We start from the raw sequence: 23,837 nt of genomic DNA, 5'->3' as shown, positions 1-23,837 counted from the left end.
GTATTTTATACTCGATCTGTTATTTATACTCGACCGGGATTCTACTATTATAAATATGCTTGAAATCGTGTAAGGTTGAAGACCTTTATGCTCGATCGGCTTTCCATATTTGAGTAGTCTATTGTGTCCGGCCCCAAGTACTGAACTTAAAAAGATTATATTGACAATAAAAGATTATGAAAGTAGTCGTCGATTGTCAGAACAGCAGTTGAGCATCATTGAGTCATTTTGGCATAGAGCGCAACTTCGAAGATTAATTGTAGAATTGTTGTTTTTCTACCTCTCCTCGAACCAGGCTTATATAAGTTGTTGAGGGCGCCTCCCATCCCCATGCGAGTCGCCTCCAATCAAGACTTCTATCTCGAATCCACAATGTCGATAACCTCCGCAGCGCTTGCTGCTTATCCACTCGAAGACGCCTCCAAGATCCATGGAAGGTGCCCTCCATCAAGCATCCAAGGTGCCTCCAGTAGCCTTGGAGGGCGCCTTCTGCCCTGCTATGCGGAGTCTTTGACTAATGCACTCGAGGCGCCTCCAAGCTCCATGCAGGGCGCCTCGGGTACTGTTCATCCGAGGCTTTTCTTGTGCAACTCCCTTCCTACAAAGCATATTAGTCCACAAACAAAGTATACCCTGCAAAACAAAGTTAGCAAAATAAAATAAGATAAATACATGTAATTGATAGTCATCGAATTGTCCGATTCTAACTTCGAGTTTCTCGAAAACCCTAGGTTGAACCAACGCCTACTTTTCCCTCTTCGCGGAATGTGTCCTCACCTACTCATCTCAGAAGAAGTTACCTGTTGCCAGATTGATCCTCCATACTGTTAGAGTGTATACTGAAAGCCTAAGCTTTTGTAAACATTTATTTTGAATAAAGAATCATATTTGGTCAAATTGTCTACATTTAGTTGTAGTTGTTCAATTAATTTATATTGTAGATAACATAGTATGTGATGCCACAAACAGAAGATGATGTTATCAGTACCTTATAAATTATAAACAGTAGCTCACGGTCAAAATGGAAAGGAATAAATCATTGGAAGGTCATAGTGTAATTAGGAATTAGTTTATCTTAACTATATAATTACACTAGTACACTTAGAGTGTATTGAGTAGGACCATTAGAGGTTGTTTCTTTTATACTGACTTTATAAAGGAACAAAGACCTCAGTTATTATGGAAGTGTGTGCTCTTAATCCTAATATAATAACAAACACATATATTTGATATTTATTTCTTTAATTGATCAATGGGTGAGATTTAGTTTGATAAATCAATAAGCCCGATAAGTTGGGAAATGATATCACTTATAGTGTGTGTTGTTGATTATAGAAGAAAACTGTGTTCTAGAAATCTAGGTTGGTAATGTCCCCAAGATGAGCTCATAAGGATTGTCATGTTAAACCCTGCAGGTGGACTCAGTCCGACATGATGATAAGGTTGAGTGGTACTATTCTTGAATTAAGATATTAATTAAATGAGTTGTCAGTAACTCACTTAATTAGTAGACATTCGACATCTTAAACACAGGGAGACTAACACACTCATAATAAGAAGGAGCCCAAAAATGTAATTTGGGATTGGTGCGGTAGTTCAATAATAGTTCTTTAGTGGAATGAATTATTATTGATAAGATTAAGTTGTGTGTTCGGGGTGAACATGGGATGCTTAATTTTATCGGGAGACCAAAACCAATTCCTCCTCTCGGTCCCTATCGTAGCCTCTTATTTATAGAGAACAATACCCACCTATACCCACCTTCATACCCATGATATAGAGGTCGGCCAAGCTAGCTTGTGGATCAAGCTAGGGTCGGCCAAGCCTTGGTTCATGGGTGGCCGGCCCTAGCTTGAACCCAAGCTTAGGTGACCGGCCCCCATTAAATTAAAAAGAATTTTAATTTTAAATTTTTCTTATGTGAAAGATATAATTTATTGGAGAGATTAAAAATTAAAATATCTCTTTTAAAAGGATCTACAAAAGATTAAAGAAAGAGATTAGATCTCTTTCCTTATTTGTAGATTGGAAAGATATTTTATTTTTCTTCTTTATAAATTATTCACATGTAGAAAAATTAAACTTATAGAAATTTATTTTTATCAACCATTAAGGAATTTTAAAGGGAAATTTTATTTTTTAAAAATTTTCGAAGACAAATAAGGAATTTTAATTGTTGATTGAAATTGCCTTGTTTGCTCTTATTGAGGTGGTCGGCCATGATATAATTGATTAGGAAATTTTATTTAATTTTTCTTAATTAATTGTTGTCAAGGAAAGTTAAGGAAATTTTATTGTAATTAAATTTCCTTATTTACCAAAGCTAAGGAATATAAAAGAGGGGGTTGGGTGCCTTCATGACACACAACTTTTATTATTCTCTCCCTCTTTTTCCTTGGTGTTGTGGCCGGCCATCCTCTCTCCCTCTCTTCCTCTTTTGTGGTGGCCGAAACTCTTTCTTGCTTGGAGCTTTTGTGGTGGCCGGATACTACTTGGAGAAGAAGAATAAGAAGGAGAGAAAGCTTGCATCCCTTGGAGCTTAGTTGGTGGAAAAAGTTCTTCATCCTTGAATTTTAGTGCTTGGCCGAAACTTGAAGGAAGTAGAAGAAGGTGCTAGGTGGTCCTCATCTTGGAAGATCGTTGCCCACACAACGTCCGAGGTTAGAAGAGAAATACGGTAGAAGATCAAGAGGTCTTTCTAAAAGGTATAACTAGTATTTTTTCTTTTCTGCATCATACTAGTTATTTTTGGAAATAATACCAAATACAAGAGGCATGCGATTCTAGTATTTCGAATTTGTTTTCGATGTTGTGTTCTTTTATTTTTCTTTTCCTTGTGATTTGATTGTTGTTTTCGGTTAACCTAAAGTTATTTAAGGAAATTAAATATTAACTTTCCTTAAAAGGCTTTGTCTAGGCGGTGGTGGTTGTTCCCATATCCAAGAAGGTCATGTGCCTCGCCATGCAGTCCTGGAAGCCAATTTTGGAAACTAATATTTAATGAAATTAATAACATATGTGATTTGGATCGAACGTGTTAAGTTCCGCAGGAGATCCGAGTCTAAACCTAAAAGAACAAATAGATTAAACTTTGGATCAAACGTGTTAAGTTCCGCAGGCGATCCAAGTTTAATTTAAAAGAACACATGGTAGCTAGGAAAAGGTTCAGACCTTTGTATAAATTTTTTGTACAGTGGAACCATTAGGTTTTCCGAGTACTAACCAACACATACCAACTAGACTTTTGCTCAGCGTTCGAATCTTCTGGTCTTCATGCTGGACGTCCGCTCCATTGCCCATCCAGACTTTCACTCGGTTCGCGACAATAGGATTTCAACCTAGAGTCCCCGACTCTAGGATTTTGCCTAAAGCACTCGACCTGCCAAGACTTTCCGCCTAGGGTTACCACCCCCGAGGGGTTTCCATTTACATAACCGCAGCTAGGGCTTTTGCCTAAGTACGCTTAGGACTTTTCTGCAATCTAATTCAAACTCGTTAAACTATAAATAACCTTAACTTTGAACCCTTTTCCATTATCAAAACTTAGGTTCAATCGTTTAATGCTTCCCGCACCAATATTTCAATCACCAAGTGTTCGGTCAACCTTTGACTCACTTGGACCTTTTTCCTGTCCTAGCCTCATTAGGACTTCCATTGTCTAGTTCCCAACTAGGTCTTTCACTACCTAGCCTTGCTAGAACTTCCATTACCTTACCCTGCAAGGACTTCCATTGCCTAGTTCCCGACTAGGTCTTCCACCTCCTAGCCTAGCTTGGACTTTTTGTTACTTTGTCTAACCTCTTGTTAAAACTTTCTCAGTCAAGTATTCAATCCTCCCTTGACCTACTTGACTTCTCTTTGACACATTGTCAAACATCAAAACTCAAGCTTGAACTAACCCGAGCTTAGTCAAAATGATCAACCTTGACTCGAGGATGATTGCACCAACAATCTCTCACTTTTGATATTTGATAGTATATTTAAATTAGGCTAATCCATATTAGCCAAACTTCTTTCATCCATGTTAAAACAAAAAATGAGGGTTTCCTAACTTGAATCCCACATTCTTGCCCTTTGACACTCATCAAAAATCTTCTCCCAAGATTTATTTAACTATGATAATGAAGGTTCCCTACTTTCCATTGTCTCTAATGCTTAACCTTGAATATACATCCATTATCCTTCTATAAATCTCTTTTTTTACCCAAATCATGCCTTTAAAGTGTATCTCCCGCTCAAAGTATGCTCCAACTTATATTATTGTACTAACAATGATTTGGAATTTCTAAACCTTTAGAAGATCCCAAAATTGAAGTCATGAGATTAAAAAAATTAATCCTAAATCTAAACCTCCTACTTAACTCTAAATTAGTCCCTTTTAACCATTCATTTCTAATTATCATAAATAAAATTACCTTTAAATACTTATCTAAACATTTCAGAGATTTACGAAAAATTAAATTAACTAAATGCAACTTAATCGACTGAAATTGAACCATTTCAGCCAAATATAGTCATTGTCAATCAATTGGTTTCAGCTACCAATCTATTTTGACCCGTGTTAATCGATCAGTGTTAGCTCTCAATCTATTACTGCATGAGTCAATCGATTGGTAACAGTCCTAATTGATTGGCATATCTGATTTTTAGATTTAATTTCATACCAAAATTCAAAAATGCATAAATAATTCTACGATATTCAAAAAATCATAAAATTTTACATAGACATTACTTATATCCAATACTATCAGGGAAAAATAGTTTTCTACGAAAATATGTCCCATTTTCAAATAATGATACAACATTGAAAATTATTACAAATTTTAATGTTTCACTCTAACTTTGTAAAAGTATTTAATTAATCAATGACGATTTCTAACAAATATACTTTACCAAGATTTTCTAAAATATTTATATTTTTTAAAAAAATAATTTTCAACAATGATCTTTAGGCGAAATGCACATGACTTGTACATTTACTTTCCCCATGATTGGACAACACAAAATTCATATATTTTAATGAAACTAAAGCTCAAATAAATGCACTAAATTAACATCTTCAGTTTTTTTCATTGTTCTAACATCTCATTTGTACCTAATGTATCTCAATCCATATACAAGTCAACTTTATAGTCTTTGTGAGATGTAAAATAGGTTTTCTTGAAAACTAAGGGATCATGCATCTCTAACTAGGTATTTTAACTTTAATCATTCTACCTAGAATGTCAATTAATGTCATTATCCTTAATCATAAGGAATTAAAATATGCATGATAGTGAATATGTCATACATCAAATGAATATTTTTCAAAAAAGAATATAATAGCTTAATGATGTATGTATAACATGACATATAATATTTTTCATAACAAAGTGAATGTTGTTGGTGCAACCTTAAGGTCAAGGTTGACCTGGTTGACCTGACTCGAGTTGATCTGACTCGAGTTGTGTTTTGATGTTTGACGATGTTTGACGAGAAGAGAGTTGTATTCTTGATGTTTGACAAGAATAGGTGTTTGGAAGATTGTAGGTGCAACCTTAGGTCAAGGTTGACCTGGTTGACCTGATTCGGGAAAAGTCCAAGCAGGAAGCTTGGCACGCGAAAAGTCCAAGTATGGAGACTTGGCACTGGAAAAGTCCAAGCAGGGAGCTTGGCACGCGAAAAGTCCAAGTATGGAGACTTGGCACTGGAAAAGTCCAAGCAGGGAGCTTGGCACGCGAAAAGTCCAAGTGTGGAGACTTGGCACGGGAAAAGTCCAAGTATGGAGACTTGGCACTGGAAAAGTCCAAGTATGGAGACTTGGCACGGAGAAGTCCAAGCAGGGAGCTTGGCACGAGGGAAAAACCTAACTGGGATGTTAGGCAGGTGGAAAGTCCTGGTGAGTGAAACCAGGCAGTGGGAAAGTTCTAACTGGGATGTTAGGCAGTGTGGAAAGTCCTGGTGAGTGAAGCCAGGCAGTGGGAAAGTCCTAACTGGGATGTTAGGCAGTTGGAAAGTCCTGGTGAGTGAAGCCAGGCAGTGAGAAAGTCCTAACTGGGATGTTAGGCAGTGTGGAAATCCTGGTGAGTGAAGTCAGGTGAAAGTCCTGGTGAGTTAAGCCGGGCAAGGGAAAATCCAGATGGATCAAGGGTGATCGGACATCTGCTGTTGGGAAGTCCAAGTAGATCAAGGGAGTGATTGGATACTTGGCACGAAGAGGAAAGTCCAAGTGGGTCAAAGGGATTGACCGGACACTTGGTGGGGAGTCTTAGCAGGTCAAGGGAGTGACCGGATGCTAAGCATGATGTACCAATAGGTCAAGGTTGACCGGATATTGGTTTGGAAGGTTTGGGACTTGGTTTGGGCAAAAACCAAGCTTTGGATAGGTCTGCAGACCGATCCAGTGATACGTTTGTGTATCTGATCGGTCTGGTGACCGATCATATAACAAACAGAAGGCACGCATCGATTCTGTGGGCTTACTGATCGGTCTGGGGACCGATCAGCATGGAGCCTGATCGGTCCCCGGGACCGATCAAGGACGCTACCACCTGAGCTGGGATCGGTCCGGGGACCGATCAGATTCCACACAGAGAGTTGGGCAACTCTCTGTGAAGCCTTCTGATCGGTCTGGGGACCGATCAGCACAGGGCCTGATCGGTCCCCACGACCGATCAGGCAAGCCCCAGACCGATCAGGAGCATGCCTGATCGGTCCAGGAGCTCTGTGGACCGATCAGGCTGAAGCCTGATCGGTCCAGGTCCTAGCCGTTGCGTAGCAACGGCTAGTTTCTGCTGTGTCTTCTTCGCAGGTTATAAAAGGAGTTCAAGGGTTTCTACAGTGAACAACTCTTCCTCCTCTTTTTTGTTCCTAGTTGCTGCTACTGTTTCTCTAGAGCTTTGCTGAGCTCTCATTGTGTTGAAGCTTCGGGTGAGCTTTCGTGCTGGTTTTCTAGCGATTCTAGGAGCCGTGAAGCTGCTGCTTCATCAACAAACTCCGACGAGAAGGCAAGCAAGTGTTGTTCACATTTCTGTTAGTCTTGTTCTTCTTGTTCTATTTTGTTGTACTCCTTATTGCTGTTGCAAAGGATTTGTGGTGAGGTTTCTCCACCCAGAAGGAGTTTTCATTAGCCGGTTCTCCGGGGTTTCATCCACCGACGGATTGATAGGCTTCGTCCACCTTACGGACACGCCGAGGAGTAGGAGCCCTAATCTCCGAACCTCGTTACATCCTTGTGTTAAGGTTTGGTTTTCTTCTCTTTCGTTTCTTTGTTGTATTTTCCACTGCGCTAACCCTAGTTTGTAGAAAGAAACGGAAGATTTGGGGTCGGCTATTCACACCCCCCTCTCTAGCCGCGATCATCGGTCCTAACAAGTGGTATCAGAGCGAGGTCGCTCTTCGACGGATCAACACCCGGGGGAGCACGGGCTAGAGATGGATCTCTATGGAGAAGATGTCACGATTCAACCTTTCTACGAGTCTCACGACAACTTCACATATTGGAAGGTAAGGATGATGTATTTTCTTAGGACTAATATGTTAAATTGGTTTTGTGTACAAGAAGGGTTTTCCCCTCCGATGGATGAGGAAGGAAAACCTATCAAGAAGAAGGAGTGGACGAAAGAGCAAATCCGACAATCCGAAATCAATGACGAGGTAACAAAAATTATTGAATTTGCTTTACCTAATAATGTTTTGTGCAAGATAGATAGGTACAACAACGCCAAGGAATTATGGAACAATTTGGCAAAATTCCATGAAAAGGAGCCTAGTGAGCCAAGTAGATCACATCGTGGAGGTGAGGAATTAGAAGTTGAGGGCTACTCAACATCTAAAGAAGAAGAGGAGGTGAGTTCTTCTTCAAAATCGAAGCACGAAGAAGAAGCTTCTACCTCCGGGAGGGATGAAGAAGAGAGCATCCATCCATCCTCAACCCTAGGTAACTCAAACACTTTAAGTTCAAGTAAATTGCATATAATGTGTTTTAAGTGTAGGGAATTTGGACATTACAAGAGTAAATGTCCAAAGAAGATTAAGAAGACACCACCGGCGCCAAAGATCAAGGAAGTCAGAGTCCCAAAACGCAAGGGCAAGGAGCACGTGGTGTGCTTCCAATGCAAGCAACGGGGACACTATAGGAGTCAATGTCCAAGGGGGAGGCAATCTCACAAGGACAAAAGACCAAGCACGTGTAAAGGGGGAGCGAAGGCAAACCCTAAGGTATCCTCTAAGGTTCATTCTTGCACTTCTAATAAGATACATGCTAGTAGTCTTATTGCAATTGTCAAGAATGATAAGCATGTTAACTTTAGGAACCAATATATGTGCTTAGGTGCTAAACATGTTAGCCTAGATAAGGATAACACTAGGAAAGCCAACCCTAGGATCAACTCATCTAAGGCTAAGGAAAATCTAGGTAGAAATCCAAAAACTACTCGACATATGCCTAGGAGTACCTCAAGGAACAATGACAAATTAAAACTTGAGGTATTAGAAAAGGAGAATCAAGTCTTGAGGTCAAGACTTGATACTTTGGAAAAGGCTCTTAAGAACTTGGAGAAGTCATCTCTAAGGTTTAAGGGTCAAAAATCCAAGTCCAAGGACAAGAAAGGTTTGGGTCACAAACCTAAGTCCCAAACGGTCAAGCCCACTTATCACAATGTTCCATTCGATTATGGAACAAAATCTAGGGCTAGGAAGACCAACACCAAGGTCACAAGGGGAGTCACCCCTAGAGTTGATCTTGATGAGTCCCAAATGGCCAAGGCTTTAAAGCCTAAGAGGGTCATTAGGAGGGTTGCTAGGGAAGTCATCCCTAGTGAATATTTAGTGAACCCAATGAGCTCAAATAGGTATTGGGTTCCTAGGAGCGTGATTTCATCACGCTAAATGAGTTAGGGTGTGCCAACCTTACTTGAATAGGTAGTTAACCTAATCATGGCAAAAGGTGGCACTTTAGGATTTTTCAAGGTGTAATCAAACCTTGAAAATGAAATTGAGAATTATTCCTAAGGTAATTAGGATGTGCCAATCACATTTGAGGAGTTCTCTTAGAGTCAATCTAATTGGCACATAGTGATCGAAAAATCTTTGGTATATGATTTTAGGTCTATTACACTTAGGAATATAGAACCTATGGCAAAATGATCAAAATTATCAAAAATGGCAACTAAGGCTAGAATTAGGTATTTCCTATACCTTTATGTTCTATTTGCCATATATCATTTGCCATATGCCATGTCATGACATCATTTTTATTTTATGATCATTTAAAATATCATGATAATGCTTAGGTTATTTATATGTCATGCTTTATTTAAGTTTCATACTTTATGCCATGACATCATGACATTGGCACATGTTATTATGTATGATATCATTTTATGCCATGTCATCATTTCTTGCATTTATAATCAATGAAATTGATCTAAGGATAAACAACACAATTTGATATGGAGATCAAGTTGTTGTTTTAGAAAATGCATGAAAACTTAGCCTAAGATAACCTAAACCCATATCTCACATCAAAATTGACTTGGATGTGTTTGATACACTTTAGATGTGTGTGAGATATTAGGATCATGAGTTAGGATCAAGGTACATAGTTCTTGTACCTAGATGAGCCTAATTCAAGAGATTGGAGGATCATAGGGAAAACTTGTATACAAGTCATGTACATATAGTCCTAAGATTATGGTCTTAAATTAAAGGGTTTAAAATCATTTTAAAATTGATTTGAAAAACTTTGATGAAGCTTTTCTAGTGATAGCATTCATCATTGAGCAAGATGATACAAAGATGAGTTAAACTTTGAACTATTTCAAAAGTTTTTGAACTTTGTATCAAGATTTGAAAATGGAACTTATTTTCGTAGAAAACTATTTTTTCATGATAGTATATGTTATGAGGAATGTATCCTCAAAATTTTATAATTTTTGAAATTTTCTGTGATTTTCTAGAGGTTTCTGAATTTCGGGAGAAGAAATCAGAAATCTGATATCAGACTTGTGGACCGATCAGGAGGTTGCCTGATCGGTCCAGGGGATGCTGGATCGGTCACTGTGGCCGATCCAAGGAATCCCTGATCGGTCTGGTGACCGATCAGGGCGTGCCAAATGCTGATTTTTCGACTGTTTTGTCGGAAATTTCAGCTGGGAGTTGGTGTTTTGGATTTCTAAAGGTTTGAAACTCACCAAGACATTGTTAGTGCAATGGTCAAGGGGGAGTTAACCTTTAGGGGGAGTTTTACCTATTAGTCAAGGGGGAGTTGACTTTTAGGGGGAGTTTTTACTCCTAAAAGACTTGAGTGATATGGGATTATCACTAAGTTAATTATTAACTCTAGTGTCAAGGGGGAGATTAAGAGTTTCAATGAAAGGTATGGGACTTTCATTAGGAAGAAACTCTTGACCTTGATTCCCTCTTTTTGATGTGTGTCAAAAAGGGGGAGAGATGTCCCAAGGGGGAGAGTGTAGGTTTTGGAAGAATGTTCAAGGAAGAACATTGGAAAACCTAAGTTAGGCTATCGGGTTAACCTAACTTGATTTTGGATTTTGTCAAACATCAAAAAGGGGGAGATTGTTGGTGCAACCTTAAGGTCAAGGTTGACCTGGTTGACCTGACTCGAGTTGATCTGACTTGAGTTGTGTTTTGTTGTTTGACGATGTTTGACGAGAAGAGAGTTGTATTCTTGATGTTTGACAAGAATAGGTGTTTGGGAGATTGTAGGTGCAACCTTAGGTCAAGGTTGACCCGGTTGACCTGATTCGGGAAAAGTCCAAGCAGGGAGCTTGGCACGCGAAAAGTCCAAGTATGGAGACTTGGCATTGGAAAAGTCCAAGCAGGGAGCTTGGCACGCGAAAAGTCCAAGTATGGAGACTTGGCACTGGAAAAGTCCAAGCAGGGAGCTTGGCACGCGAAAAGTCCAAGTGTGGAGACTTGGCACGGGAAAAGTCCAAGTATGGAGACTTGGCACTGGAAAAGTCCAAGTATGGAGACTTGGCACGGAGAAGTCCAAGCAGGGAGCTTGGCACGAGGGAAAAACCTAACTGGGTTGTTAGGTAGGTGGAAAGTCCTGGTGAGTGAAACCAGGCAGTGGGAAAGTTCTAACTGGGATATTAGGCAGTGTGGAAAGTCCTGGTGAGTGAAGCCAGGCAGTGGGAAAGTCCTAACTGGGATGTTAGGCAGTTGGAAAGTCCTGGTGAGTGAAGCCAGGCAGTGAGAAAGTCCTAACTGGGATGTTAGGCAGTGTGGAAATCCTGGTGAGTGAAGTCAGGTGAAAGTCCTGGTGAGTTAAGCCGGGCAAGGGAAAATCCAGATGGATCAAGGGTGATCGGACATCTGGTGTTGGGAAGTCCAAGTAGATCAAGGGAGTGATCGGATACTTGGCACGAAGAGGAAAGTCCAAGTGGGTCAAAGGGATTGACCGGAAACTTGGTGGGGAGTCTTAGCAGGTCAAGGGAGTGACCGGATGCTAAGCATGATGTACCAATAGGTCAAGGCTGACCGGATATTGGTTTGGAAGGTTTGTAACTTGGTTTGGGAAAATACCAAGCTCTGGATCGGTCTGCAGACCGATCCAGTGATACGTTTGTGTATCTGATCGGTCTGGTGACCAATCAGATAACAAACAGAATGCACGCATCGATTCTGTGGGCTTACTGATCGGTATGGGGACCGATCAGCATGGAGCCTGATCGGTCCCCTGGACCGATCAGGGACGCTACCACCTGAGGTGGGATCGGTCTGGGGACCGATCAGATTCCACACAGAGAGTTGGGCAACTCTCTGTCAAGCCTTCTGATCGGTCTGGGGACCGATCAGCACATGGCCTGATCGGTCCCCACGACCGATCAGGCAAGCCCCAGACCGATCAGGAGCATGCATGATCGGTCCAGGAGCTCTGTGGACCGATCAGGCTGAAGCCTGATCGGTCCAGTTCCTAGCCGTTGCGTAGCAACGGCTAGTTTCTGCTGTGTCTTCTTCGCAGGTTATAAAAGGAGTTCAAGGGTTTCTACAGTGAACAACTCTTCCTCCTCTTTTTTGTTCCTGGTTGCTGCTACTGTTTCTCTAGAGCTTTGCTGAGCTCTCATTGTGTTGAAGCTTCGGGTGAGCTTTCGTGCTGGTTTTCTAGCGATTCTAGGAGCCGTGAAGCTGCTGCTTCATCAACAAACTCCGACGAGAAGGCAAGCAAATGTTGTTCACATTTCTGTTAGTCTTGTTCTTCTTGTTCTATTTTGTTGTACTCCTTATTGCTGTTGCAAAGGATTTGTGGTGAGGTTTCTCCACCCAGAAGGAGTTTTCATTAGCCGGTTCTCCGGGGTTTCATCCACCGACGGATTGATAGGCTTCGTCCACCTTACGGACACGCCGAGGAGTAGGAGCCCTAATCTCTGAACCTCGTTACATCCTTGTGTTAAGGTTTGGTTTTCTTCTCTTTCGTTTCTTTGTTGTATTTTCCGCTGCGCTAACCCTAGTTTGTAGAAAGAAACGGAAGATTTGGGGTCGGCTATTCACACCCCCCTCTCTAGCCGCGATCATCGGTCCTAACAAATGTATGATATGATGTCATAACATGTGATAGAGCATGCAAATATGATAGTTATAGTGCAAAAAAAAAAAAACCCAACACAGAGAAAATACCTAGATTTGTTATCTAAGTTTCAATAACTAATTTGTTAGGTCAAATTAACAATTTGCTTATCTTGCAAAAAATGTCATTAGGCAAAATACTAACTAGTAATCTAGTTACTATATCATGAGCATTAAATTTTTGAACTTGCTCCTCAACCCATTTATTTTATGAGGAGTTTTCCTTTATTACCCATTGGGGTTTCAAACCCTTCCATTAGAGCAAACCATTGCTCTATGTCCATCATCAAGAAGTTCTCCATCCTTGATTTTCAAAGATCGAAACTTTCCATGTGGACGTGCTCAGATGTCAAATCTGAATCCATCTTAGGAATCCATTTTGAAGTTGAGCTCCTTTGATAATTAGTCTTTGATTTGTTGAAATTTAGGGCTTCAACTTTCAACTTCCTCTTCTTCTAGCTCATGCTTCTTCCACCGACGATTAGTCCGATGAAGAGTTACCTCGCTATGATGCTACTTGTTACGACACTTATGAACTAGAGGGAGGAGGCGCAGGGGGGATGAATAGGTCGCTTCACTTCTTTAACTTTGAATGACAGCAGAAACTTGAATGCAAAACAACCACGGTGCTAAATCCTTCAATTTTACTTGGTATCCACCTTTATGAGGTGACTAAACCAAAGGTTCATTCCTCACACAGAGCATCCACTATGAACACATCCTTCTCATAAACTGTTCAGAGACAGAGAAGTCTCATACAAGTTTATGTACGTGAATACAACAAGAAGAGCAAAACCATATACAAAGGAAACCAAAAATGACTTTGCAATAATAAAATCTTCCTTAGATTCCTATTTTGTTGTTTAGAAATGCCTCTTGATCAGTTGGAAATGCAGCAACACTTCGCTTCAAACTTCTCAAGAACTGGTAGCTCATTCTCTTCGCGAAACTACCTTTTCTAGGGTTTGTTTTGGGTGGGAAAACACCTAACAATAGATTGGCCTTACCCCCAATAGATTAACACATCCGATTGACCATTCAACATGCAGAACAACTATTTTAAATTCTATATAATGGATTGGTGAGTCATACCAATTGATTAACAACTTTTAATTGATTAACCTAATCATTCATAAGCTTTATATTCTTCACGACAACATTTCATGGTGGTAAAAGGTGAATACGCTCGCTCCCAGCGCTCCTGCCAACCCATCTCAGGGCCAACATAGAGGAGGTAAATCACGGGTAGCTACTAGTCTTTTGGATAGTGACTAGCACATAAGGGAGGCATTTATCTTGGCTATGCCGAGATTCGAATCTCAAACCTCATGGTGGCAACACCTCATGCGCTAGACACTAGACCATCCCGAGGGAACTTCATGACAACACTTCAATCAATTAGCCTAATCAATTAATCTTTGTTGAATTTATTGCACTAATTGATTTCAATACTTTCTGTTCTCTCACGAAAATACTTCCAATCGATTGGTCATGCTAAATCGATTAGGCTAATCAATTCGGCAACCTACTGTGCTTCGTGAAAAAGGCTCACAATTGATTTCCCCAATTGATAGACCATGCTTAATCAATTAAGCTAATCGATTCAAAACCTACTGTGCTTCTTGAAAACTAGCCTTCCAATTGATTACCATAATAGATTGACGATGTTGAATCGATTAAGCTAGTCAATTCAGAAACCTTCTGTTCCCTTATGAAAACCTTACCTATCGATTGTCCCAATCAATTCGGCAATATTCAATCAATTATGTTGGGAGATTGTTGGTGAAATCGTCCTTGGATCAAGGTTGATCAATTTGACTAAACTCAAGTAGATTTGAGCTTGAGTTTTGATGTTTGGATAATATGTTTAAAAAATATCTGAAAGAGGTCAAGTAGGTCAAGGTTGACCGGATACTTAATGATATATGAGAGGAAAGTCAAGTAGGTCGTGGAGAATCAGATACTTGACTAGAAATGTCCTAACTGGAGGTTAGCCAAGGTAAAGTCCTAATTGAAGGTTAGGCAAGGCAAAGTCCTAACTCGAGGGTTAGGCAAGAAAAAGTTCAAGTGGGTCAAGGAGGATCACACATAGGCAAAGGGAAGTTATAACTGTGATTAAGCAAAGGAAAGTCTAAGTGAGTCAAGGAGGACCGCATGTTGGCAAAGGGAAGTCCTAACTATGGTTAGGTAAAGGAAAGTCCAAGTAGGTCAAAGAGGACCGCATGTTGGAAAAGGGAAGTCCTAACTACAATTAGGTAAAGGGAAGTCCAAGTGGGCCAAGGAGAACCACACGTTGGCAAGAGAAAAGTCCTAATTGTGGTTAGGCAAAAGGAAAATCTAAGTTAGTCAAGAAGGATGACACTTGGCGATGGAAATCCAATAGGAAGTTGGCATGAGATGGAAAGTCTAAGTGGGTCAAAGGTTGATTGGACACTTGGAGAAGAAGTCCAAACAGGTCACGGTTGACCGGATGTTGGATAAGGGAACCCTAGACTCAGGTTAAGTGAGTTAGGGTTGGGTAATCGATTAGATAATCTATTGGGTAATGGATTGGGTCAAAACCAATCGATCAGGTGATCGATTGGGAGTCGTTATCATGAGAATAGAGAGGCACTAAATCAATTGGCTAATTGATTTAGTCCTCTTCAATCAATTGGGTAATCGATTGAAGTGGAGTTTTTTTGCGAAGCACAGTATGTTACTGTGTTGAATCGATTGGGAAAGTACTCAATCGATTGGGAGAAGCTCGTGACAAACAGTGGACTTATGAATTGATCAGGTGATCAAGTAAGCCACGTGAATTGATCAGGTGATCCATTGGAAGAAGTTCGTGAGCAAACAGTGGGCTTCTAAATTGATTGGGTGATCGATTAAGAAGCTTCATAATTGATTGGCTAATAGATTGAGAGAAGAAGAAAAGAGTCGTTGAGAGGTTTAGATGGTTGGATTTGCTTGGATATGACGTGTTATCTATTGGGGGTAAGGCTAATTGATTGGGAACCCTAATCTATGGAATATAAAGGCATTCAAAGATTCAAATCATCTCTTCTTCTTCCCCACTATTCACTACCAGTTCTTGGATGATACAAGGTGAAGTGTTACTGCACTTCTGAGTCTACAAGAACTGTTTCCAAGTAAGAAGAAAACAAGCAAGGTTCTCATTGTATTTGTGTATTCATTTCCTTGTTATTGTCATATTTTTCTTGCTGTGAGTTTGTATGAGGTTTCTCTACCTCTAGATTGTTTCTGAGAAGGAGTGATTTTCATAGTGGAGTGTTTGCACTGTGTGGATCCTTGGATTAGTCACTTTAAGAAGGTGGAGACCAAGTAAATCCGAGCGTTAGCATTGCTTTGATTTTTTTCACTGCAACAAATCAACAAGACGAAGCGATTAGAGCTAATCGCCCCCTCTAGCTCCCAGAGTGTCTAAACAAATTAGGCCAATCGATTTGGTATCTTTCGTTTTCTTGCAAAACTACTACTAATCGATTGTTTGAATCAATTGTTTTGAGCTAATCAATTACCCTAATTGATTGACCAACCCTAAACTCTGAATCTAAGGTTAGAGTCCTTTTGTCCAACCCTAAAGTCATATGTAATTTGTTGGGACTTCCCCTTGCCTAGCATTCAGTCAACCTTGAGATGCCAAGCTTTTTTTTACCAAGTGTCCCATCAATCTTTGACCCACATGAACTTTCCATCTTGTGTCAAGTGTCCGATTCTTCATGACCTACTTGGACTTTTTTCTTGCCAACTTCCTATTAAACTTTCGATTACTAAGTGTTTGATCAACTTTTAACCCACTTGCACTTACTAATAATATAACAAGAATACAAATATATATAGACAAATATAATAAAAGTAAACTACTTTATAAGAAACTTACTTTGATCACTTTATTATTATTTTGAATTATCTTTTGATAGTCTTAAAATACAATCGCACTTTCTTCCAAAATCGATTGGAAAAATCTACTTGAAACCCTTCTTTTATAGCCTCAAAGTCAGTCGATTGATCATCACTTTTAAGTCAATTGCTCTATTAAATTCACACTACAAGAAAATCCTCATTCAACAACACTCAAACGACAACGATTTTATACTAAATCGTTGTTTTTTTTTCCTTTTAACAACGGTTTTAACAAAAAAATATTGTCTTTTAGCAATTTTTTTAGCCTACGACAATGGTTTTTAAAAATCGTTGTCTATTTATACTTTTTTGGGGCTACGACAACGATTTTTAAAGGCTACGACAACATATTTTGAAAATTGTTGTTTATGTGTACTTTTTGGGGATTACGACAACGATTTTTGAAAATCGTTGTCTATTAAGTGTTGTTGAATACCGTTATTTTTTTTTCTTTTGCCACTTTTTCCCCTTCGTAATTTTTGCCGCTGCGTTTTTTCCTTCCCTCGCTACAAAATTTTTTGCCGCCTCATTCCGCCCCTTTACCTTCTCGATCTCAAAGCATTTCCGTCCAACCTACGATCTCTTCAACTACTTCGTGTTTTTCTTTTTGATCTCTTCTCGATCCCTAAGCATTCCCACCCCCCACCCCCCCTACCACCACCTCACTGCCACCAGAATCCCCCCAACGTCCTCGACAAGCTCTTCTTCATCCTGAAAGAGGAAGGTAGAATGAATCTGCGCTTCTTTTGTTGTCTCCTCTTCTTCATCTTGGAAGAGGACGCGAAGGGCTTAGGGCATCTCAAATCTTAGCGGCGACTCCTCTCCTTGCTTGTGCTCGGTCCCTCTTCGCCAAAACCTCTTCCCTCCACGTCGGTCTTCTTCCTCTTCCGGAGGGTGTTGTGATCAGTGTGTGATGACGACTGGCAAGGCGGCGGCGGCGACGTCTCCGAAGGTGGGTGCCACGTTCTCCAACCGCCTCCAGCACATGGAATCCATGTCCCTGCACCCCTCAGGCATTGGTCGGATCTCACACCTTAACGTCGTCATCCTCGGTGAGCCCTTAGAATCCGAGGAGAACGACCTCGTCTTCCCCTCACAAGAATTTTTCAGCCAGGTCCTCGTCTCCTCTCCCGAACAAACCTTGATCTTTCGGGAGAGATTGGTCCAAATCAAACCTTTATTCGTCATGCTTTGCTTTTTCCTAACCTTAGGTTTATGATTCTGAAGCTGTGAGATATAGATATGGAATCAAAGGAGATGTGCACGAAAGCTAATATCAAATATGATTGCCTTTTGTTTGGTACATTTTCACATTTGGCTATCTGGTGATAGGTTTGAAGTTATAGCATATGAATCCTTTCTTAATTCACTATTGCTTGCCTTTGATTTTTTTTTTCAAATCTTGATGACACCCTCTATCCGTTGAATTCCGGAATTGCCACCGAGTGCCGCAAGAATATTTTAGGTATGGTCTCTCTTTTGTTTCTATATCAAGTTTTCCCTAAGAATTGAGACATATATTTTATCATTTTTCAAAATATATGCTTGAAAAATTAGGGGTTGAAGAAAGCAATTTACTAAAGTTGTGTACTGTTTTGTATAAGCACTATGGAACAATAATGGCTGGTTTAAAGGTAATTATTATATTCATGTTCGACAAAGGTGCACTTGCAGTAATGAGAAGCTTTCTACTTGTTTTTTAGGCCATTGGATATAACTTCGATTATAATGATTTCCATAGGTTTGACTCTATCATTGTTTTTTATCTTTGCTTCACATGTTTTATTCTATGGTTTTAGTGAAGCAAAGAGTTTACTGATTTCCTGTGGTTTAATAGCTTTGTCCATGGAAGATTACCATATGAAACATTAAAGCCAGATCCTGTTATAAGTCAACTCTTGGTGAGCCTTCCAGTTCGAAAAGTTGTGAGTTTCTGGGGCATGGATGTTGAAACTCTCTGATTCAACTTTGTTTTTTTTTTTCACTTCACTAACAAGCTCATGAATCAACCTAAATGAATAGATATTCACTAATGGTGATCAAGCTCATGCTGCTAAAGTGCTTAAGAAGCTGGATCTGGAAGATTGTTTTGATACTGTTATGTGCTTTGAGACACTAAACCCTTCATCTAGAGAAGATAATTCAGCCAACATCTTCGACATAATTGGCTACTTATCGAAACCTGATCCAAATGTTGATCTACCAAAGACATCAATATTGTGTAAAACCATCCATTGAAGCCATGGAGCATGCTCTTAGGATTGCAAACATTGATCCCTAGAGAATTGTAAGTTGCATTTATGAATGGGTCTTCATTTCTATTTGGCTGTTGATAACCCATGTTGGGATTTAATAAGTATCTTGACCTTCTAGTTGAGATCTTAGAAATCAACATAGTCATTACTTTCTATCACTAGTTGTTACATCATTGCATGCTATTATTTCCTAAGAAAAACTGTGTACTAGTCTATTATGTTACAAGATTGTTGAAGAATACTCTCTAACTTGATTGGTTGGGTGTTATATATATATATATATATAACAATTCTCTCTCTCTCTCTCTCTCTCTCTATATATATATATATATAGAGAGAGAGAGAGAGAGAGAATTGTTATCCTACAGACCTATTGCTGCGGAATGCTACGGACTTGTTAATGTGGTAAAATCGCGTCATATTTTTTTCTAAAAATATCTGTGTCATTTTTTCTCCCTCACCAAGGGTGCCATTTTCCCCCTTTCTTCACCGTCCTCCAATGTCGTCGTCCTCTGCCACGACCTCCCACTTGACTCCGCCCGTGGCACCGGTATTCGCCTCTTCCTCCCCTCACCCTCTTTGCCTCCCACCGGATCCAAGCTCCCGGTCATCGTCTACATCCACAGTGGTGGATTCATCATCTTCCGCGTTGCTTCCTCCCCCTTCCATGGCCTCTGCTCTCGTCTCGCGGCTTCCCTTCCCGCCGTCGTCCTCTCTGTCGACTACCACCTCTCTCCGGGGCACCGCCTGCCCCTGCCTTTGAGGACGCCCTCTTCTGGCTCCGGGCCCACGCCATGGGGGCGTCTGCGGAGGGAAACCTCCCCTTCCTGCTCACTGAATGCGCCGACTTCTCCCGCTGCTTCCTCATGGGTGACAGTGCAGGCGCAACCATCTCCTTCCACGCCTCCCTCCGTGTGGCGGCGATCCAGGACTCCTTGGCCCCGCTGAGCATCACCGGCTTGGTGTTGGACTAGCCTTACTTCGGAGGAATCGAGCGGACTGATTCCAAGGAGAGGCTGAAGAATGGAAAGATCCTATCTTTGACGGAGAACAATTTAATGTGAGAGTTGGTGTTGCCAGAGGGCGCTGACAGGGACCATGAGTACTCCAACCTATTCAAGAACAAAGAGAAGCTATTCGTCGGACTACGTGATTTCCCACAGTGCTTGGTTAGAGGACACACACACGATTCCTCGCCTATGGAGCCATGTCCTCTCCGCGCCCTTTCCTCCCTCGTCATATGTTCTTAACAGCACCTATCCGAGGGGTTGGTGGGGGAAAATAAAAGGGAGAAAAATGAGGAAATTTATAGACAAAATATGACATGATTTTACCACATCAACAAGTCCGTAGCATTCTGCAGAATAGAGTCCGTAGGATAACAATTCTCTCTCACTCTCTCTTTCTCTCTCTATATATATATATATATATATATATATATATATATATATATATATATATATATATATATATATATATATATCTATATATATATATATATATATAGATATATATATATTTCGATGAATGTATAAGAGCATTGATTGCCATTTAGATTATTTAAGCTCATCTTATTACTTCATATCTTGTTATAAACTTTGTAGAAAATGGTAAATGGTGGGAGAGTGAATAGCCGGACATGTATCAATTTTACAAAGAATGTGCAAGATAATTTGGCCAGGGGGATTTTGTCATGATCTTGCTCAGATATGCCAGATATCAGGAATGGTATGACTTCAACATTTTCACTACAGCATATGAATTAAAACATGCAACTTAATTCTTAATTATCTTATTTGAAGAAGAGCCACATAGATCATTATTTTTATCTACATATTTTATAGGAATTTTCTCTACATCCTATGCTTCATCCTCTAACTGCTAGGCCTAATCATGTTGAAAGAGCGCTTTCATCACGCTATCATGATGCAATGACCATACTCCAACCTCAGGGAAAGGAGCTTGATTTTCTCATTGTCATATTGCCTAATAATGATGGTTCTCTTTATGGTATGATGTCTTTCTTGCACTTGATCTTGTTCGACACAACTTGATATTTTTGCTTGTTGACAAATATCAATTGGCTAAACCTTTTAGCTTTAATTTTTTCCCTTTTCTTGTTCGCTTTATTATTATATGCCATAGTTATTACAGGTGATCAAAAGTAGATATGTGAGACTGGTCTTGGTTTAGTTTCACAATGTTGTTTAACAAAGCATGTTTTCAGGATGAGTAAACAGTACCTTACCAATGTTGGCCTCTAGATCAATGGAAAGGTGAGTACGTGGAAGGTGGATCTATTTTTCTTGTTATGCTTTGTGTTACTAAGGCTTGATTCATAGGTTGGAGGAAGGGACACAGTTCTTGTCGATGCATTGTCAAGGCGCATTCCTCTTGTTAGCGACCGAACAACTATAATATTTGGTGATGACGTAACACATCCTCATCCCGAGGAAGATTCTAACCCTTCTATCATAGTTGTAAGTAATTTTGTCAATCTTCATTTCCTGCTCTATGTATAGTTGCCTTGATGTATTCTTACTATCTTGATAATATTTGGTTTGTCAGATTGTTGCGTCTCAAGACTGGCTCGAGGTGACAAAATATGCTGGATTGGTCTGTGCTTAGGCCCATCAAGAATTAATTCAAGATCTGTTTAAGGTCTGGCAAGATCCTTAGTGAGGAACTCTTACTGGTGGCATGATAAAGTATGAAATACAATCTAAAACCAGTTTTAAATAGAATGTTGATTTTATTTTTCAATTTACTTGGCTGGGTAGAACATCTGTCATGCAAAATCCAGGGAGCTACTTATTTCCTTCAAAAAGGCTACTAGACAAAAGCCTCAACGGATTATATTCTACAGGTATGAATCTTTGGAAAAATTTAAAACACACTTGATTGTTTAGATTAATATAGCAAGTTGTACATTCAGGGATGGAGTGAGCGAGGGTCAATTCTATCAAGTTCTACTATATGAACTAGATGCGATCAGAAAAGTAAATTTTCCAATCATTTATACTATGATTCTTGTTTCAGTATTTTTGTACTCAACACTCCATTTGTGTTTCAGGCCTGTGCCTTTCTAGAACCAAACTATTAATCTCCAGTGACTTTTGTGGTGGTCCAAAAATGTCATCACATTAGACTATTTGCTAACAATCATGGTGATCACTAATTTGTTGATAAGAGTGGAAACATATTGCCTGGTTAGTTTAGTTAATAGCATGGATGCATCATTTTCAGGACAATTCTATTTTGTATATTTTTTTCAAACCTTGTTTTCTCAATGGAGCTTTCCATACTTGAAATTCCAAGGACTATTGTCGATTCTAATAATATGTCATCCTATTGAATTTGACTTCTACTTGTGCAGCCATGCAAGCATTCAAGTAACTCATCTCACAACTAATACCTTTTGTATGATGTACTTATTCAGGTAACTGTTGTAAAAATATATGTGTGTTTATTATTCTTTCAGAACAAGTTTTTTCATACATATAATAGTGTATTTCTTTTGATATCAATAGGTTGTTGATCTCCTAGTACCTTATCAAAGAGGTAGAAAGATTGAACTTTTTAATGGAGCTGGTGTGGGAAAGACTAGATTTATTATGAAACTAATGATCAATAATATTGGAAAAAGTTGTCATGAAAGAATCAGCAAGTGAGAAAGAGGATTCCAATGAAATCCTACAAGTTGAAGATTGTGATGGGACTTGGGTTGACAATAATTAAGTGCAATCCTACATGGCATGAACCACCATCACAAGTTTCTAGTCTTTTGGCTATATTATTCATTAGTTGTAAATGGAGTTTATTTGTATTGAGATAAATTTTATTTGAATATGTGACATGTTTCTTCTTTTGTGATTATAATTCTTGTATAAGTAACATTTTAAATGATATTGATATGAGGAATATTCTTTCTTTTGTGATTATGAGCCTTTATTATATATTTATATTGAAATATGATATATTGGTATTAAGAAAATAATAGTTTAAAAGACAACAGTTTAAAATCGTTGTTGTTGTCTATCGCCCTCAAAGACAACGGTTAAAAACCGTTGTCATAGTCCCAAAAACCGTGGTAACTGACAGTGTTATTAAAAGTGTTTTAAACAACAACGGTTTTAAACCATTGTCTTATAATTCAAAGACAATGGTTTTAAACCGTTGAAAACCATTGTCGTTTCATTCTATGACAACGGTTTAAAATCGTTGTCGTAGCCCTCACTTTTAACAACACTGCCAATTACAACGATTTTAAAGGGCCTACGACAACAGATAAAATTCGTTGTCTTTTAATGTTTTTGTTGTAGTGTCAATCATTATACCTATAGAACGACTCTTAACAAATCTATTTGACCACAAGAAGTAGACTGTTCGTGTTCAACAATTGATTGGTGTTTAAATAGTACTACAATAGACTAAAAACTTTCAATTCACTACAATACAGTGTCATCAGTCGACTGTTCAAACTTATCAATCCACTGATGGACAACTAGTTAAATTCATAGTCGAACTCTAAACTTTCTGTTAACTCAATCAACTGATCAACTGGATCGATTCCCTAACTTTATGTTTTCTACAATAACAATCAACTATTTCTATTTATCAATCGATTATTAATATAGCATAACACCACATCAGTTGAGTTGATGAATCGGGGTTTAAACTTTCTATTTATTACAATAACATTCGATTATCATTGTCCATCAGTCAACTATTGCTATAACAGAAACTCCAAATACTATAATAATAACTCTTAAAACAATATAGCAAACCCCTAATCACTATAACAGCCTCCTGAACACTCTGGCAAAAGATTAATTTTATATTTTAACTCCTTTATTTTATCCTAATCTATAGCATCCTCTTCACTGCTGTGCTCGCTGTGGTTATAGACTTTTTATTAAATTATAATCTAAGCTCACAATTTATTATAGGTCATTGAAATTGAAATGTATTTCAATCAATTCACGATTACAATGAACTCCAACAGTTGATTGATATTAAAAGATCAAAATCAAAAATAACAAAAATTTAAATATTTATCGTTCTTTTTTTATTAAATAGCTGGACCACCGCATATGATTTTAG

At 39.1% G+C, this 23,837-nt stretch overlaps 2 pseudogenes; both read left to right on the top strand.

Annotated features, from left to right (window-relative positions):
- Window positions 1-17,392: 17,392 nt before the first annotated feature.
- On the top strand, window positions 17,393-18,760 carry LOC122023172 (annotated as a pseudogene).
- Window positions 18,761-20,444: 1,684 nt separating this feature from the next.
- Window positions 20,445-22,280, top strand: LOC122023171 (annotated as a pseudogene).
- The last annotated feature ends 1,557 nt before the right edge of the window (window positions 22,281-23,837 follow it).

The sequence above is a fragment of the Zingiber officinale genome, chromosome 9B (genome assembly GCF_018446385.1).
Source record: "Zingiber officinale cultivar Zhangliang chromosome 9B, Zo_v1.1, whole genome shotgun sequence".
In the NCBI taxonomy this organism is placed as follows: Eukaryota; Viridiplantae; Streptophyta; class Magnoliopsida; order Zingiberales; family Zingiberaceae; genus Zingiber; species Zingiber officinale.
Note: the sequence above shows the minus strand (reverse complement) of the source record. Positions and strands in the feature narration are given on the sequence as shown.